Source organism: Desmodus rotundus, chromosome 6, assembly GCF_022682495.2.
Source record: "Desmodus rotundus isolate HL8 chromosome 6, HLdesRot8A.1, whole genome shotgun sequence".
NCBI classification, from domain to species: domain Eukaryota; kingdom Metazoa; phylum Chordata; class Mammalia; order Chiroptera; family Phyllostomidae; genus Desmodus; species Desmodus rotundus.
This window is the reverse complement of record NC_071392.1, coordinates 67005146-67022468: the sequence shown is the minus strand read 5'-3', so window position 1 is coordinate 67022468 and position 17323 is coordinate 67005146. Positions and strand designations below refer to the sequence as shown.

General features: G+C 36.0%; 1 pseudogene; it reads left to right on the top strand.

The window, feature by feature from the left end:
* The window catches only part of LOC112299811 (ribosome biogenesis protein BRX1 homolog pseudogene), a 44352-nt pseudogene extending 27431 nt beyond the window's left edge, over nucleotides 1-16921 (top strand).
* Nucleotides 16922-17323: the final 402 nt, after the last annotated feature.

Below are 17323 nucleotides of genomic sequence, written 5' to 3'. Positions count from 1 at the left end.
GTTATAAGGAGCTTTTCATTTTCAGTGGGGTGCCTTGGCCTATGATCCACCCCAACCACCCCCAAAACACACCATTAATGCATGCTATTATGTTCCAACTACAGTGTCTCTTAATTTAAAATACATATGCAAAGCATTTTAAATAGAATCTCTAGAGTAGTAATTTAGTGAATTTTAAGAAGAAATTTATCTTGTGGTATTTAAAACGTATATTTCTGTGCATAATCTAAAATTGTGCTCTCATTAAATGATATATCTAACAAAAATTACATGCACTTAAGAACACATGAAAATTATTTTATATGTTTAAAATATATAAGTAAATTAAGCAATTGTCTATAATATTAAAATCCCTTTCATTTGATTGTAATATCATCATTGAATTTGATCTTGTAAAGTTAAACAGATGGCAAAAATAAATGGCTTATCTCAACACATAACATGTGCAAAAGGTTAATTGAATTGCACTATTATCAATTCAGAAAATAAATATTCAATATTATTCTCAAAACATTAAATATAAGTCAAGGAACTTTTTCTTTATAGTTCAACTCAACTAGTGCAGTTACAGTAATTACTATAATGATTTTAGCTCAATTAGAAACAAACATTTAAAAGATTAATTTATTTTAAAAATGAAATGTTCTTTGACCTCTTAAAGGAGCATGTTATGCTCATGGTGTTGTTATGTCCATGGCATTGTTATGCCCATGGCGTTGCAAATGACATTCAGATATGCTTTCACTCATTTAATATGATTGAAGAACAATCCTTAACCAACATGGTGGTAATTTGTTGATCTGTTCCATTCGCAAAACCCAATACAAAAATTTCAGGCCTGGGAATTTCTCTGAGGCAAAATTAACCCTGGAAGGCAAACTGAAACCACTGAAAATTCTGTGAAGAAGATAGCGATGTTGGTTGGCTCTAGTCTCTGAAATATATGAAGAAAAAAACTAGTGAGAAAAGCCAATCCTGGGTCATAAATTTTAACTCTGCAGTCAGAGTTACATTTTTATGTTTTCCTTCTCTTTTAATAGTTTTTCTCTATTATTCCTTTATATATTTCATTTCTGTAATTTTAATTAGCTCTATAAATGGAAATACCCTATAAAATTCTTTCCTCTATGTGCAAGAGTTGAAATATGTATATTATTTTAATGTGTGTGACTTTAAGCTTGAACACTATTTATCTTTAAGTTCCTTTTTAAAAGATTCCTAATCATACTTATATTTATATTTCCAGTTTTGTGTTGGTGATAGAGATGGACACCTAGTAGTGGTTTAAATAATCTTTAAATAAATAAGTTAATATTTAAGATTTTAATGTGCCCACATTTTTTAGAATATTCATCAATACTAAAAGAAGTATAGATTACAATATTAAACTTTAATTGAGAATATCTTTCCAAGATCCATATTCATATTTTTAATTGTTACTGGGCATTACACGGATGCCCTGGTGAATGTCTCAAAATTAAACTATTACACAAATGCTTCAGCTGAATGTCAGCTTACATTAAAACATACCACTTTATTTTTTCATGTATGATGTAGTCATCAATATCCTAGTGTTAAAATGTTGTGTCAATAAACTCACCATTGACTATGGCTCTGACTATGAGTTTCCCAACTACTTCCTAAACTTGCCTAAAAACTAACATTGTCCAGTCCACTCCACTGCCTAAAGATCTCACATGTCATAAATAATTTGCCCTAGCTCAAATGGAACCACCCTGTCTCTTTCTCACATCTGTTTTAGGCCACCACCATTTTTCACAACATGTTCTGTAGTTCTCCACCCCTAAGCCCTTCCTCCAAGTGTTCCTTCTAGTTGGGAAATTCTCTCTCTCTCTCTCCTCCTCCCTTCCTCCATTCCTCTAAACTTTTCATTTATACTCATACAACTTTTAGTAATAAATTAAATATATAAAATATCTTCTTTTTCTGACAAAACTGGGGAAAGTGACTCCCAGCTGCTAATAGGTACTTATATTTTAAAAGTTATTTTGTGGGTCACAATATATTATTGATTATTAGACATACCCACTCGCCAAAAAAAAAGAGAAAAACTAGATAAGATTAGTGCATGTGGAAGTAAGCATCTATAGAAGCATCTATAAGCATCTAAGATGAAAGAAAATCATTTCTTTTGTAACTACTGGGAATCAGTATTGAGTTATCAGACTGGAGTTTTAAAACTATCAGGACAGAAGATTTCAAACAAGAATTGTGATAAGAACAGTAACAATCATGGTTGATGGGCAAACCAAGGAGACCTAAAGACCATCATGAGGAAGTGTTGAGACAGTGTTTGGATTTAGGTGGATGACAACAAGACAAATCCAGAGTCTCTTCTGGCCTGTAGGAAACTGCCTAGGATCTTTTCATATACACATGGGGAAGAGAGGCTACCTTCATCTTGAGCAGATTTTATAGTTAACCCAGGCATACCCAGCTCATATGCTAGAGCCCTTGTAAAATCAACAACTCAACTGCATTTAAAGAGAGAGACAGAGAAGAAGGAAGAAGAGGTGGAGATACAGGAGGTAGAGACAGAGGAGGAGGAATAGCAACAGTTGTGCAATAATTTTGAAATAGTAAGATTCCTTGTCATATAAAAATCATTCCAGAAACAAAATAATAGACTTCATCAATACCTGAATTGTATAGATTACGGGTCCTCAGCAAAACTGGTAGACAACTGAAGACTCTGTTGGGGGTTACTAAATCACATTCAGACAATTACACATAAATAACAACTAATCCAAACTGTGAGCAAATAAACAGTTTCCTATGACTCAAAAGTTCTGTGTGAGTGTGTGTGTATGTTTAAATATATGCACTGAGTAAACATACATTGTTATGCTTCTTAGTATCAAATTCCAATGGTGGACATTCAATTTTAACTAGTATTGTTCAGTATGGTTGCTGTTGGCACGTATGGCACTACTAATGATACAATGTATGTGAAACAGCTTTAACAGTTAAGGAATATTATATTAGACAAAGATGAGTAGACATGATTTTATTCTACCAACAATCCACATTCAAAAGGTCAAGTTGCTTGTCATTTTTTTTGTTTGTTTTCACCCTCCCAGGTATTTTAGCACTTGAATTGCCAGAATATGTATATTGCATCTAACCACAAGTACTCATCATTATTAGATTTTACAAGAACTACATCAAAAATTCACCTGACAAAAGCATGTGAAAGTCCTGTAGGCAATAATCAGTGCATTGGAAAAGGAGAAACATTTCAAACAAAGTGAATGTTAATAATTACACAGTCTGAAAGTATATTGCTTTCTAGAGATACTACATCTTATTTTTGAGGTCTAACTAGACTATTCAGGGCAGCAAGAGATTAGAAATGTAGGGCAGCTTTTATGTAGGTGTGCTCACTGGAACTCGAAAAATTGGAAATGATAGTATTGAGCAGTTATCAGAACCATATTAGGAATGTATTGCTTGAAACAAAATGGAGTGCTTGCAATAGGAAATATATTCATAACTTTAAATTTCTTCAAGTCAAAATAATAAAAATGGCTACTTTAAAAGAAGATTTTATTTATTTTTATTTTTAGAGAGAGGGGAAGGAAGGGAAAAAGAGAGGGAGAGAAACACTGATGTGAGAGAGAAACATCGATTGGTTGCCGCTCGTATGTGGTCTTACTGAGGACCAACCCTGCAACCCAGGCATGTTTCCTGACTGGGAACCGAGCCAGCAAGCTTTGACTTTGCAGGATAATGCCCACCCAACTGAGCCACACTGGTCAGGGCAACAATGGCTTCTCATAAGGCAAATATCTTGGCATTTTTACTGTCTGCTTGCCTTAAATTCATGTCAAAAGGGCAAAAATTTTATTTCTGAATATGTCCTTAATTTTGTTATCACTTATATATCATATACATTATTAATATTTGTGCTTTATTCTGTCAATTCATCATGGTAGCATTAACATAATATAATATGTTTAATTTTCTTAATTGATAATATTAAAATTTTCCATTTTCCTCCTGAGAGCACTTGACATTGTTAAAAATATCACTGTAGCAAACACTATAAATTTCATAAAAATTTAGAGTCCATTTAATGTGAACTAAATCACCAAAAAATGTCAATTACCCTGTCTAATTATGAAAATTAATTATGATGATAATAAGCTATTATTTATTCATATGTGTGGCAGTCCCTTTCTCCATGGCATATGATTCTGGCCAGCAATTTGAAACAGATTTTATGGTCCGTATGGATAATCTAAGCCCTCAGTAGATGTTTCTGGGCTTCTTATTCTATCAGGTTTCCAGAAAAACAGTGTGATTTTCTCTTCTCCTTAAGGATAACAATTGTTGTCGGTGGAAGTCAGGCTCCTCCATGGGATCATGAGGAAAGTATTCCAAGGACCCATGCACAGGAGATTGCAGTGTGGCAAGATGTTTCATTTGCGTGGAAGGCTGCCCTCTCCACCCATTCTGCCATGGAAAAAGCCCAACCTTGTCTTCAGCAAGGTCAAAACAGAAGCCAGTGAATAGAGTTTCTGCTTTATATTGAAGCTTAGTCCTTTGGAGCCCACGCAGTCTGCCATGGGCCCGTGTCTAGCTGCTAGACATGCATGGTTGCATGCTCCCTGCTGAGAGAGAATATGAACACACAGGGAGAGAGTGGGTCATAAGCAAGAGGGGGATGAGAGAGAGAGAGAGTGAGAGAGAGAGAGAGAGAGCACGCCAGCAAGCGCTTCTTTGTTCCACTGGGATTATATTAGCTTGGATTTAAGATGGACCAGGTGTTTTTTCAAAAGAACCAATCAACTTTGCAAGCATTCACAAGCTTTTGATAGGTTTACAACCCTTAGTTAGACTGACAGCCTCTGCTGTTCAGCACTTCCCCTTGCGCCATTTGACTTCTATTGCATATGTGCTTGCCTCCCCCTGCTCCCCTGTGGCAAAGTTGTACTGGAAGAGGGAAGGGAGGGGTGTTAATCTCCTTGGAACACAATGCTGTAACGCCCTGGGGTGTAATGCTGTAGCTTCCTAATGAAGCAAACAGGCTCCTACTCCCTAGTTTATTAAGCTTAATGTTTAATTCCCTTTGCTCATGTTTATTATTAATAATTAGCTAACTATGTCCAGTAACACAATGCCATATCAACCAGCATCTCTACCCAATCTCCAAATATGAATGCTATTGATATGATTAATTCTCAAGGTAAATGTTCTGAATATTTTTAAAGAAGTAGTTAGCCCAACCATCAGCCCCCCAAAGAGACTTCTACTACTATTTCCATCAAGCAACCCTAGCAGTTGTTCTTAGAAACAATCCAGCAGCTTTTTGTCCCTACTGATATTGTCAGTGGGCCCCAAATCAGCTTGGATTTGCTGCTTACAGCACCATTGCCTCTTCCTGGACGGCAATTTTATTTAGAGCTGCAGTAACTTCTAGAGGTAAATGCATAATTTCCAGATCCCTTCCTAAAAAATCCCTTGGATTACTAGAGCTAAGCATTGCAGAGCAACTTTCTCAGCAATTTTCTGCAAAGAAAGAACTTACTGAAGAGACTGTAGTTCCTTGGCAACTCTTTTAAAAATATATTTTTTTGTAATCTGCTCAAAATTACCAGATGTTGCATTAGAAAAGCAATCCTTTCATTCTTCCTCTACATTTCTGTGGTTATCTTATCATCTTCAAGTATATACTCTTGCTTTTTCCCATTTCAAAAATACCCTCTCCCTACCCCATTTTCTTGATGAGAATTCTGTGTCTCTTTTACCAGGTTAGACACTTATGAATTTTAAAGACCAGAGTATAGCCCACATGTCACTTTCCCCACTTTCTTTCTGCCAAGTCACATTACTTTTCTTACTTTCTGAGATTAACATTACTACTTTATGGTGCTATTAAATATAAGTTGCTCTTTATAACCGCAAAAATGTTTTAAGCAAGTTTTTTTTTTCAAAGGATGCAGTGGTAGGAACTGTTATTTCCCAACCCAACATTGATTTCCTCCTATATTCTTGTAACATCTTAGTTTTTAAAAATCTTTTATTTACTTATTTTTAGAGAGAAGGGAAGGGAGGGAGAAAGAAAGGGAGAGAAACATTGATGGAAACATTGATGTGAGAGAGAAACATCAGTTTCCTTTCAAATGTGCCTCAGCTGTGAACCAAACCCTCAACCCAGGCATGTTCTCTGACCAGGGATTGAACTGGCAAACTTTCACTTTGCATTATGATGCCCAACCAACTGAGCCAAAGTGGTCAGGACACATCTTAGTTTTATCATGAAGTAATATGCCAAATATTGTTTGTTAAAAAAATAAAATCATGTGTGATTTTAAACTTGCAAAAGTTATCTCCCTGATTAAATAAGTTGAAGTTAAATGAAGTCAACAAGAAAATAAAGGAAAAGAAGTCAAGAAATAAAGAGAAAATCATTATCTATACAGTTACAACCCACCCACCCCTCTCCCTGTCTTTAGATGCATTTTTAAGTAAACGTCATGACTGGAATTTCAGCAGCCATCATATAATCATGAATGTTATCCTGCGGAGGAAAGTTGTTATTACCAAGAATGGCAACAAGCTAGGAAGAGCTTCGGTCTAGATGGCATCACTGACACCCTGAAATGATCAGTTTTGTAACAGCCAACCCCTAGTAAGATGTGAGAAAATTGCCTTGATAGTGAGTTACCTTTAGATACGTATTTTCTGGCTTGCAATTAATGGTGGTCTCTCTGAACCCCATGCTTATGATAACAAAGAATATAAATGTAGATATAACATAGATATAGTAAAATATCTCCAGGAAAATAACATCCTTAAATAGAAGAGTTTGGCCACACATTTGATAGCAAGATACTCTGAGATCATTAGTAACTATAGCACTGAGTCCTAAGTTAGTCCCTGGATTTTACGCTCATGCATCTTGAACTTCTCTACAGTTGATTCTCAGCTTCTATATTATAATGGCTGTTTCTTAAACTATTCTTTGGGCTAAAATCTAAAAATAATTGAAAGTTTAAAATTGATATAAAACAATCATAAAATAGTTATCATATACAATTTTAAATGTTTTATTATTTTCATTTATTGCTAATAACTAAATTCATGTAGTTGAATGTGAATATACTCCATGTCTGTGTGTATGTGTGTGTAAAATGTTTTTGGGGAAAAGACAAGAAAAAACTTGAGTATTTTCTACTTCCTAGTAGGCATAATTTAGGACAAACATGGGTCAAACGTTAAAGTATTTTTCACTTGTATCTCTTTCAGTTGTTTAGAACAGGCTATTTTTGGGTAATTGATTTTCACAGCTCATTGAATCACGTTCACCTTCTAAGTGTCACCTCATCTTTTTAAGTGATTGTTTGCACTTGAATGATCTATTTTGCCACCTGAAGCTTGGTTTGTATCATAGTGTTAATTGTAATTTCTATTTCAGGTGTAAGTATTCTAATCTTAGTATGTCTGCCTTTCTTTGAAGCATCAACACCTTTCTAATTTTGCTGGGTCAAATCAGCTTTCCTGGTCATGGTTATTTTGGTATTAAAGAGAGCACAGAAAATCCTCTAGAGGCACATGTTTGCTTGAAATCCAAATGTACAAGAACTTTTAAAAGAATACTAGCTATAAAGTTTAAAATATTTTGCAGCATGTAATATTATACTTAAAATAAAATGATTATTATCACTGTTCGTAACCAGTTTTGCCAGAATTTCACCAATTTTGAAGGAGTGACAGACTATTTAAAACACTTAATAAAAAAGTAAAGAAAACATTGCTGAGTTGAATGGAAAACTATATTCAACAGTTAAAATAGTATTGCTTTTCAGAAGATGCTATTCAACTTTGGATATAACATGTCAGAATAATCTAAATATTTAAATAATTTTCCAATGGTATTAATTATTGTAACTGTATTTTAACTTTATTAATATTTGGTTTGGAAATGTATGAATATTTGGTTGAATATTAAACTACATCAATACAAGTGAAACAAAGATATGTGGGAAAACATTAGAAGCTGAGCTAAGAATCAAACTTGGGGGGAAACATTTTCTTTGCATAAATAAATTGTGGATAGGCAGAATTGAAATATTAAGGGAAATGTGTGCAAAAATACTTATGTATCTTCAATCAGTAGGTATTGCTAAAGAAATAAACAATTTCCTTAAAAGCTAGTAGTTTGGTTTATATCATTTCTGATAACTAATTTACTTTCAATTGGAAATTCAAAGCAATAGAAAGACTACATGTCACCATGCAGGAAACTGAAAGTCAGTGAGCCATAAACTGATGTATATACCAATATTAACTTACTAAATATACAGTGTGTATGGACATACACATTGTGGATGATGTCAACAGTGGTTGTGTTGTCTATGATATGGCTGTGTGAAGAGAGTTGTATCCCTTGTCCCATACAAGCACAGCAAACCCTGTAATAGTACATGATTTTGTGAGTCTTTGCTGACCATCTGGCCCTGACCCAGGTGTAATTGGTCACCCTTTCTTTTTACTACCTAGTGAGATTCGGATATCTACTACAGCTTCATTCAGAAAATGATCACAACAACAGGTTTCATGGCCCTTTAGTTTTTGTAAATCTTATGAAGGCTTTGATCACTTCCTATTGTTTTTCAGACCTTTAACATTTTGGCAATAGAATACTTGATAAATTAGGCTCTAGTAAACAATTAATAGATAAATATATGAATTAAATCTAAATACCCAGAAAATTTCACTTTCTGGGCTTAATTGAACATGATGCTGCTGTCAATACATTTACCTCCTATCTGTATATGTATCAATGTTTAGAAAAAATGTGGAAAAGGACAAGCTAGGTAAGTAGATTGATATCTGCTCAGGTTCAAATTCTATTTCTCTTCCCTAATTTGTTTTGTGACTACACCACTAAGGAACAAACCAATGATAACTTCAGCTTAAGTGGGTATTTAAGAAATAAAGTGGTGGTTTCTTTTGGGTAAAATCCAATATTTTATTGGTCATTCATTAAGTAAGCAAGTATGAGAAACTAACATCCAAATATATGTCCAAGGTAAATGTCATTTCATATTTTTAGATGTTAATACTGATATGTCAATGATACAAGGACTGAGGGAGAGGTAAAATTTAGGTTATTGTACTTTGGAATCCTTCCAAAACTTGATTCATCCAGAAGTAGATATGATACTTCTTTTCCAAGCTGCTGTAAGCAATAACTGCCTATCTCTCAATGAACTGTCTTATCTTTTTGCCCTTGGAAAAGCCATATCTGCCCCATAACCTTGAGGATAGTACAAAACTTTACCTCTGTCACTCAGAATTATTCAACATCTTAAAAGTTATGATCCAAAAGTGCTGGTGAGGAATTTTTTCACTTTATCTAAGTGAGGGGATTAGCAAATCCTTTGCACAAAAACAACCATACAGTCAGACAAAATTTACAAAAAACATCATTTTAGCATTCCACATATCAAACAAAAGTTTACACATTATAAGACAAATATTTATTCTTGAAAATTGCTGAATGTCAGGTAGGAAGAGTGGTAGTCTGTGACATCTTGCTGGGCCTACTCCTCTTGAGTACCTTCCCTGCACCTCTGTCAGCAGAGAGGTTCTCCCAGGACAGGGCAGGCAAGTAATGACAGGGAAGCTTCAATGACATGGTCAGAAGGAACTCATATGATCTGGGTTGGGAAATGGTACCCACATTGAATAGCATTATTGCTGGAAGTGACAGTCTTAATGGCAAATCATCAGAGAACATCAGTGACTCTAATAGCTAGGTGGAGGATGCTATGTGTGTTAGAGCAAGCATACTCCTGGCTGAGGCTAGGTGTATGCACAATGAAGATAAGAAAAGATGCATATTTTGATTCCTACAGAAACCACCAAAGAGTAACCAAAACATACTATAGAAAATATGAACAGAAGCATTTAAAAGGTAGACTAAAATAATTATGTAACATAAGTAAAGAAAAAACAAAAAGATGCCCTAGGTGGTATGACTCAGTGGATTGAGTGCTGGTCTGCTGAACAAAGGGTCACCAGTTCTATTCCCAGTCAGGGCACAAGCCTGGGTTGTGGGCCAGCTGCCCAGCAGGGGGCGTGCAAGAGGCAACCACACATTGGTGTTTCCCTCTCTTTCTCCTTCCCTTTCTCTCTGTCTAAAAATAAATAATGAAATCTTTTTTAAAAAAGAAAAAAAAGATAAAACAGAAAACAAAGAACAAAATGGTGAATACAAATACAACCATATCAATACCAACCCTAAATGTGAAAGGTCTAACTAAACACTCCATTCAAAAGGCAGAAACTATCAGAGTGGATTTAAAAAGTAAGATGAACTACATACTGCCTATAAAAGACATTCAACAGATTGAAAAGTGTCACTGAAAACACAGGTTCAGCTGCCTGCCTCAACAAAAGCCAGATGCGTGACACAGGTGCTGGTGCAAAAGGAAATAGGTTTATTCAGGTGCCTACCTGGGAAAATGGTGGACTCCTATTTCAAAGACCATCTCCCCTTCCTGCTCAAGAGAGATAGGGAGAAAGGAGTTTTTTTCTATCCAATTATCTGTCTAGCTTTTGTCACACTGGAGCCCTATCAATTCCTCTTTCCAGTTTTTGGTGGCTAAGGACCTATCCATTCATCCTTCTAGCTTTTGGCACACTCAGTGTGAGAAATTGCCCCTAAGCAGACCTTCAAGAGTCTTATCCCTCTTTCACCTTTCATAGAAAGTGGCTAGTTGGGTGAAATATCACAGTTAACGCTATACTTATCCAAAGAATCTCCTATCTCTTCTCTGGGGAAGACTCTCTTGCACTCTCTGTCTGTGGTATCAGGGTCAGTAGAAAGGAAGTGCTTAAGACCCACTGTCATGAAACCTGGAGGTGCTGCAGCCCTCCACCTGCCTCCCAGATTGCACATGGAAGGACCTGGTTGGAGTCCTCCAGGGACCCCCTGAATCCCAGCTCAGTCCTTGCATTGCTTACCCCTTGGAAGTGGCCAGCCATGCCCTGGCTCACTCAGCTCCTGGCTGTCCACGCTCTATCTATGATAACAAAAGAGGAAAAATTTTTTAACATAAAATGGACTTATATCTTACATGTATGCATTAGAAATAGAAAGGCATTAATTCCACAATATGGTTTCTGAGCAAAGGTCACCAGATATTCAACTTTGGACAATAAATTTCTTTATTTATATATGCTTCTAATTTGTTTTTAACCATCTGTATTCCCCTAATTTTTTGTTAACCTGCACAGTGCTTTATACATAAAAATACATGTTCAGACTTTAGAAGACAGTGGTGAGATAGGTAGGAGTGGAGCCCAGTTCTCCCTGGCCCATCTGGAACACCTTGCCAATCTTCTGAGGAACAGAGTGAACAGCCAACAGAATCCCAGCTTGTATGAAGTTTGGAGGCAAAAAAATTGCAGAGGACATTGAAAAACAGATGGTGAAGAGATTGTGCTGGGACAGTAAGGTCCCTAGGATTTGCACATTGATGTAGGCCTCTATAGCACCCTACCCAGTGCCTGCTGCAGGATATGGGGAGGAGAGTTAGATCACTAGCTCCTTCCCCTATCAGAGCAGGGAGGGCAGCCTGGCACCAGCAGGGATCTGGATGCTGGAAGTTGTTGGGGGAATAGAGACGAAGTGGGAGACACACAGAGGTGGCATACATCCACTGGGACTGTGGATGCAGGTACCAGAGAAATTGGGGTACCAGGCAACACCTGGAGAAGGGAGGTTTGGGGCAGTGTTGGACCCTGACTCGGATAGTCTCCTGACTAGATGGAAAGTTGGGCTGTGTGAAAACCCATGCACTTGTTAAGAATGGTGGGCAGCTGTTTTGTAAGGAACTCTCCAACAGTGGCGGGCTCCTCCTGAGGGCGATTTGAGCTGCATATGCCCAGAGACTGAGTACTGAGTGGAACTGTGTGCCTGAGCTTGTCTCGAGTTGTGTGCCCAGAGACTTAGTGGCTTATTTGAGCTTGGTAGCTCATAGAGGACTTTGGCTGGAGGCTGGGCTACTATGAATATTGTAGCCCAGACCTGGTCTCCAAGCTCTCAAAACCATAGGAAGGGAGAAAAGCAAAGCCCAGCTCCCCTCTTCCTGTGGCATCCAGGAAGACCAACAGAACTTGCTGAATGGGTTTGAAGTCAGCAGGAAGCTTGTTTTTCTTCTTTCCTCTATCTTTTTTCTCCTCTTCCCAAGTGAGACAATAAGACATGGAGTTATTAAGGGTCCAGAGACAGATCCAAAGGGGGATCATAAGGCTAACCCCCAAAACTAAGAAACTGAGACAAATGTCACTTTGCTATCCCATAAAGCTGGCATTTTATTGTTTATGTGTATTTTTTCATTATTTTTACCATTTTTATTTTCATTAGTATTTTTTAATTTCTTTTCCATATGTTTAGTTTTCCTTGTTTTATTTCTGTTTACTTGTATTGTTTGACTGGTTTTCCTTATTCTCTCTTTATTGTATTTTAATTTTCCTTTTCTCACTTCACTCGTGTTCCAATAACACACTACTCTTGAATGTGTCCTTTCTATTCTGGTTATCCAAATCATATATTTCACATCATATTATTGTTGTTCCAGTACTATTGTAAATAATGGTTGTTCCATACAATTTTACCTACTACACACCAACCCTCCCTGATCTTACCCCACTTCATTTTATTCCTGAATGTTATTATTGTTATGGTTAACTCTATTCTATCTCATACTATGCCTACTTTCTATCCTTTACTCTCATTATATCTCATCATCTAACCTGGCACAAGCACTCTGTTTTCTGGATTCAGCTCACAATCATCCTCCCCTCTAACAAGAGTCTTATCCCTCTTTCACCTTTCATAGAAAGTGGCTAGTTGGGTGAAATATCACAGTTAACGCTATACTTATCCAAAGAATCTCCTATCTCTTCTCTATTTGCTGGTACTTTAAATCCCATAAAATACTATCCTGCTGTCATCATCCATTTTGCCTACCCCCTACCACTGATCACAGACAAGAATAGGTGGGAACTGTGAACATCAGTATATCAGCTGGAGGAGAGAACCCACCAACAAAGGAACCACCAAAAGGTAAAAACACAAGTACAACAGAGCCCACACAAACAGAAGAAAGGGCAAACCTAGAGTGTCCAGATAAGGAGATCAAAGTGAACACACCACTGAATCCCATAGAATTCCAACCATAGAAGTTCACCCTAGAAAGTGAACTAGCTAGCAAAGTGAAACATAAGGAAGCCCTGAAACAAACAAAAAGAGTCACCTAAAATGGGGAGACAAAAAGGAACATGCAAACAATTGTAATGGAAGACACCCCACTAAAAGAGCTAAGCAAAATGGAGGTAAACAAACTATCAGATATAGAATTCAAAATAATGGTTATAAAGATGCTCAATGAACTCAGACAAGGAACTGAGTGAGAACTATAACAGTATGAAAAAGGAAATAGAAACTATAAACAAAAACCAGGAAGAAATGAACAATAAAATCTCAGAAATAAAAAACACATTAGAAGAAATTACAAGCAGGCTGGATGAAGCAGAGGATCGAATCAGTGAGCTGGAGGAGAAGGTAGAAAAAAAAAAAAAAACACCCAGAAAGAGTAAGAAAAGGAAAAGAGACTAAGAAAGAATAAAGAAGTGGTAAGGGACCTTCAAGACAACATGAACTGTAATAATATCCGTATAATAGGGATACCAGAAGGAGGAGAACAAGATCAAGGGATAGAAAACCTGTTTGAAAAAGTAATGATGGAAAACTTCCCTAACTTAATGAGAGAAAAAGTCACACAAATCTAGGAAACACAGACAGTCCCAATCAAGGGGAACCCAAGGAGTCCCACTTCAAGACCCATCATAATTAAAATGGCAAAATTCCAAGAAAAATAGAGAATTTTAAAGACAGCAAGGAAGAAACAGGAAGTAACATACAAGGGATTCCCAATGAGACTAACAGCTGACTTCTCACTGGAAAAGCTCCAAGCAAGAAGGGAATATCAAGGAATATATCAAAAAATGAAAACCAAAGGCTGAAACCAAGACTACTCTATCCAGCAAAGCTCTCAATTAAAATGGAAGGCCAGATAAGGAGCTTCCTGAACAAAAGAAGCCTCTAAGAACACACCTCCACCAAACCAGCTCTGCAAGAGATGCTAAAGGGACTGCTTTAAGAAAAGGAAGAAAAGCAGTGAGATAGAGAGAGGAACACAGGTAGTACAAAAAATGGCAATGAATAAATACTTATCAATAACAGCCTTAAACATAAATGGATTAATTGCTCCAATCAAAAGACAGAATAGCTGAATGGATAAGAAATCATGATCCACACAAATACTGCCTACAAGAGACCCACCTCAGAACAAAAGACCTACACAGACTGAAAGCGGAGAGCTGGAAACAAATATTCCAAGCAAACGGACAGGAAAAAAAAAAAAAAAGCTAGGGTGGCAATACTCATATCAGACAAAATAGACTTCCAAAGAAGGGCCATAAAGGGAGACCCAGAAGATCATTTCATAATACTCAAGGGAAGAATCCACCAAGAAGATATAAACATTGTAAATATATACACACCCAATATAGGAGCATCCAAATACAAAAAGAAAATCTTGGAGGACTTAAACAAAGATATTGATAGCAACACAACTATAGTAGGGGATTTTAACACCCCACTGTCATTAATGGATAGATCTTCCAAATAAAATATCAACAAAGATATTGTGGCATTGAACAATGTCCTAGATGAAATGGACTTAACTGATATATATAGAGCCTTTCATTCCAAAGAAGCAAAATACACATTCTTTTCAAATGGACATGGGTTGCAGACTAGTGCAACCACTATTGAAAACAGTATGGAATTTCCTCAGAAAACTAAAAATGGAACTGCCTTTTGACCCAGCAATTCCACTGCTAGGATTATATCCTAAGAACCCTGAAACACAAATCCAAAAGAACCTATGCACCCCAATGTTTGTAGCAGCACTATGTACAATAGCCAAGTGCTAGAAGCAACTTAAGTGCCCATCAGTAAATGAATGGGTCAAAAACTATGGTACATTTACACAATGGAATTCTATTCAGTAGAATGAGAGAAGGAGCTTATACCCTTTGTAACAGCATGGATGAAACTGGAGAGCATTATGCTAAGTGAAATAAGCCAGGGAGTGAAAGCCGAATACCATATGAACTCACTTTTAATTGGAACCTAGTCAACAAAAGAAAAAAGCAAGCAAAATATAATCAAAGACATTGAAATTAAGAGCAAACTGACAGTAACAAGAGGGGAAAGGAGAGGGGATGATGGGGGAGAAAGTGGGAAGGGTTTATAGGAACAACTATAAAGGACACATTGACAAAAACAAGGCGGGTGGAATGAGAGGAGGGAGGTGGGGATGGCTGGGGGGAAAGGCCAGACAACTGTACTTGAACAATAAAATTCAAAAGTATTTAATAAAAATATATACAAATGTTGAAATAAAATATTATTAGTTGCTGTAAAATATGGAACATATATACATCAAAGGTTACATACAGAGGTTTTATTATCAATCAAAATAGACATAATATTATTATACTGACAATATAGATATACTATATAAAACATGATACTTCAGGAAAAAGAGTCATATTTCATAATTATTAAGTAATCAATTCATTGGGAAGATATTTATAAAAGTATACACATCCAACAGAATCTTAAACTACATAAAATAGAAACTGATGGAATTGAATTGGATATTTCAACTCCTTATTCTTAATAATTGGCAAAATAACTAAAAGTACAATCAGCAAGAAGATGAAATATGTATTATCAATCAACTTGACCTAATTGACATATAAACACCACTGGAAAGCACTGAGGCAAGATGGCAGCCACCAAGAGCAAACCCAGCTTGGAGGCTCAGTGGTTCAAGTGAAGAGACAGAAGAAGAACCAAAAAAGATGCCAGGCTGCCAGCTTTGCAGTGCAACTTGACAGAGGATGTGGAAGAAGATAGATACCAACCATATCCAAGCTCTTGTTTGCAACAGCAAGTGGAAAAATAAGGAACAGAGTCTTGTCTTTTCCTCCAGGGGAACACATTTCACAGCAAGGCATCTAATGGAAAACTTAAGAATGTTGATGCCTCATTCTAAAGCAGATCTTAAATGGGTCATAAAGATACGTTATTTGTGATGAATGGGGTTTATAAAATGAAGAACTGCAGTAAGTGTATCTATTTTGAAGTCAAAAAGAAATAACATCTCTATATGAAGCTTTAAATTTCACCTCATGGACCATCTGCAAAATTACTATTCAAAATATTTCATACCCTTGCCCAAGTAAAGATAACTGAAAACTGTTTCAAAGGCTCTTGGGCCACTTTTGTCTTTTAACTTTGCTTTTGAAGAATTACCACATTATGCTTTATTAAAAGAATCCTTAGTTCAGATCTTCAGCATACCAGGTATCATCCCCAAAACCAATCATTTGCGGACCCTGTTTTTACTTTCACAATTTTGGATAATTGTAAATGATTTCAGAACTCTGAGATCATAGAAGACGCTGCTCTTGTAGAATAGAACCTCGTTTCGTCTTAATCTCATAAAGATTTTCCAGTGAAGATTTTGAGGAACAACTTTATGTGAAGATCCTCACTACTAGTCACCAAACATGCATTGGTGTATCATAAGATCCATCACAGCTGCAAAATACAAAGAGAAACAGCAACTTAAAGTGGCACAGACAGTCACTAAGGAAGAACGAACCAAAGGCTATTCATCCACATGATCCTACTACACATGTTTTTGTTAAACCTGCTGTGAAAAAAACACCAACAGAAATACAGTGGGTAAAAACAGAGCCAAAAGTTGATTTAAAAGCAAGAAAGAAAAAGGTTTACAAATGACAAATAAAAAAATGAAATGAAGGTAAACAGTGGGAATGCACAATAAATCAATGAATAACTATTTTTTCAGTTATTTTATATTTAATGTGTAATATTTTTATTATCCAAGACTATGTTATATCTAATCAGTGTGGCATTTAAAAGAAAAATATTAAAATCTTGAGATTTCATTGCTATCTGTGTTTTTCTAGGTAAGATATCACCAGAACTCAAATAAATAAATAAAATTAAATTATATACCCCACTCAACAACTATAGAATATACATTCATTCAAGTGCTCATGAAACATTCTCCAAAATAGAACATATGCTAAGAATAAAAAAACAAGTCTCAATATATTTATAATTACTCAAATCATATAAAATATTCTCTCAGATCACAAAGAAATTAAATTAGAATTT